The sequence below is a fragment of the Lolium rigidum genome, chromosome 1 (assembly GCF_022539505.1).
Source record: "Lolium rigidum isolate FL_2022 chromosome 1, APGP_CSIRO_Lrig_0.1, whole genome shotgun sequence".
Lineage (NCBI taxonomy): Eukaryota > Viridiplantae > Streptophyta > Magnoliopsida > Poales > Poaceae > Lolium > Lolium rigidum.
This window is the reverse complement of record NC_061508.1, coordinates 86,904,001-86,906,936: the sequence shown is the minus strand read 5'-3', so window position 1 is coordinate 86,906,936 and position 2,936 is coordinate 86,904,001.

Genomic DNA, 2,936 nt, shown 5'->3' with positions numbered 1-2,936 from the left:
CTCACGAAGGGTTAGAGCCGCCTCGCGGGGCGGAGAACACCGAGAGAGAAAGAGCTCTCCGGCGGGCAGGAATCCACCGGGGAAATTCCCTCCCGGAGGGGAAATCGACGCCATCGTCACCGCCATCGAGCTGGACATCATCTCCATCACCATCATCATCATCTCCACCATCATCACCGCCATCTCCAGCGGCGGACATCGTCACCGCTGTAGCAATTTGGGTTTGATCTTGATTGTTTGATAGGGAAACTCTCCCGGTACTGATTTCTACTTGTTGTTTATGCTATTGAGTGAAACCATTGAACCAAGGTCTATGTTCAGATTGTTATTCATCATCATATCACCTCTGATCATGTTCCATATGATGTCTCGTGAGTAGTTCGTTTAGTTCTTGAGGACATGGGTGAAGTCTAATTGTTAGTAGTGAACTATGGTTGAGTAATATTCAATGTTATGATATTTAAGTTGTGGTGTTATTCTTCTAGTGGTGTCGTGTGAACGTCGACTACACGACACTTCACCATTTATGGGCCTAGGGGAATGCATCTTGTACTCGTTTGCCAATTGCGGGGTTGCGGAGTGACGAAACTTGAGCCCACGTTGGTATATCGATGCGGGGAGGGATCGCGAGGATCTCGAGTTTAAGGCTGTGGTTAGATTTATCTTAATTACTTTCTTGTAGTTGCGGATGCTTGCAAGGGGTATAATCACAAGTATGTATTAGTCCTAGGAAGGGCGGTACATTAGCACGGGTTCACCCACACAACACTTATCAAAACAATGAAGATTAATCAGTCGTATGTAGCGAAAGCACTAGACTAAAATCCACGTGTGTCCTCGAGAACGTTTGGTCATTATAAGTAAACAAACCGGCTTGTCCTTTGTGCTAAAAAGGATTGGGCCACTCGCTGCAATTATTTCTCTCGCATTTTACTTACTCGTACTTTATTCATCTGTTACATCAAAACCCCCTGAATACTTGTTTGTGAGCATTTACAGTGAAACCTTCATCAAAACTGCTCGTCAACACCTTCTGCTCCTCGTTGGGATCGACATTCTTACTTATCGAAGATACTACGATACACCCCCTATACTTGTGGGTCATCACTGCGGCGCGTCCAGGACGGTGCCCGTGCGCGCTCTGGCATCGTACTGGGCGTGTCGGGGCATGCGTTGTGTGGCCAATGCCGTGCGAGTTTCGAGCCAGGGAGGGTACTGGCGTGCGTAGGAGAGTGTGGGCGTGCTTGCTGTCATGGTGAGAGGGATAGGAGAGGACCAGGGAGATCGAGTGCTTGTGTGTGGGCATGGTACACGGCATGGTTGAAATCTTGATTATTGCTTCACTTTTATCAGTGCAAAAGGGTAGGGCTTGATGCAGAGGAGGTTCAGGAGCAACAATGATCAAGGATCAAAAGGGGTTTAGGCAATGGACCAGTGGTTAATAGAGTGTATGTCAAATGCCAAAGTGTGCCTGCCAAGTGCTCGACACAATGGCCGCATGAGATTTTTGTTTGAATTTTGAAAATCTTTTTGGTGCATCTCATTCATATATTTAAAGAGGTAGAATGGTGGTGGTGGTCAATTTGGTGAAGGTTTGCAAGATTTTAAAAATGAGGTGATCTTCTCTTTGATTTAATGTCTCCACTTGGCATCTCTATTCTGGTCAACCTAGGCAGAGTCAACACTGATGGTCAACATCAAAGTGGTTCACCTTGGGATGGTCTTGGATGAGGTGGAGAGAGTTGACCAAGTTTGGTTTAAGAAACTTCCAAACCAGGGGTGCAAAGTGGGTAAGATTTTATAAATGGGCAAAGTGACCATTATCACATGTATGTTGGATTTGAATTCTTCTTTGATTTGAATTGGGTTTCCTTGATGCAAAAGGGTTTGTTTTTGATATATAAGTGTTTTACAAGTAATGGCACAAGCCATGGTGGCCTTGGTTAAAGATTTAAAAATTTGGCCAAAGTGTATGTGGGTGAAAAATGGAATTTTCTCACTATTACATTTCCCTCTATTTGATTTGATTTTTCTTGACTTCAAAGTGATTCTTATTAGTTTAGGAACATTTCCAAACCATTGGAACCATTCCAAAAGGTCTAGCTCAAAGATTTGCAAAAATGGCCATAAACACATAAGAGATGATATTCCAATTTTTCTTATTTTCCTCTTTTGTTCATCTTGCTTTACTTGGGCAAGGGTTAGGGTCCATTTAGGGTTAGATTAGGTTTAGAGAGGGTTTCACACCATTTGGTCAAGGTAGGAGGGCATAGGTCAAGGTTTGGGTAAAATGGCTATGTGCCACATATGCCTATATGCATATGTTGCATTTGATTTTTAATTTGATCTTTGATCTGATATTTCTTGACCCAATTGATGTTGTTGAGTGTTGAAATAGTATAGAGGAGTGATCCAACCATTCACAACAAGTCTTAGGGTCAAGATCCTCAAATCCACAAATTTGCTATCTACTCTCATATGCCTCTATGGCATTTTTATTTTCTTTTTATTCTCTTTGGTTTCAATTTGGATTTGGTTTGATAAGTACTAGGTAAGGTTTATGAAGATTTTCCAATCCTCTAAACAAAGTAGAAAGGCCTAGGGTAAAGTTTTACAAAAATAGCCATAGGCACATAGGCCCTTTTCTTATTTAATTTCTTTTTATTTTGTTTTAACCTAGATGGTGAAAAGAGGGGTGAGGTTTAGGGTTTTTAGATCATTTCAAAAACTAATTAAACAATGATGGCAATGGCACAGCAATTAGGCAAGATCACTATGTATCAAACTTAATTTAAGAAAAGTGTTTGTTGGTTCCAAAATTTGGAACAAGGAAATTCATTTGCTTTGTTTTGAAATTTTTGGGATGTTACAAAGAATTACCATAACCATTACCATTATTAGAAGGATATGGCCTATAGTTGTTGTTACCAAAATTA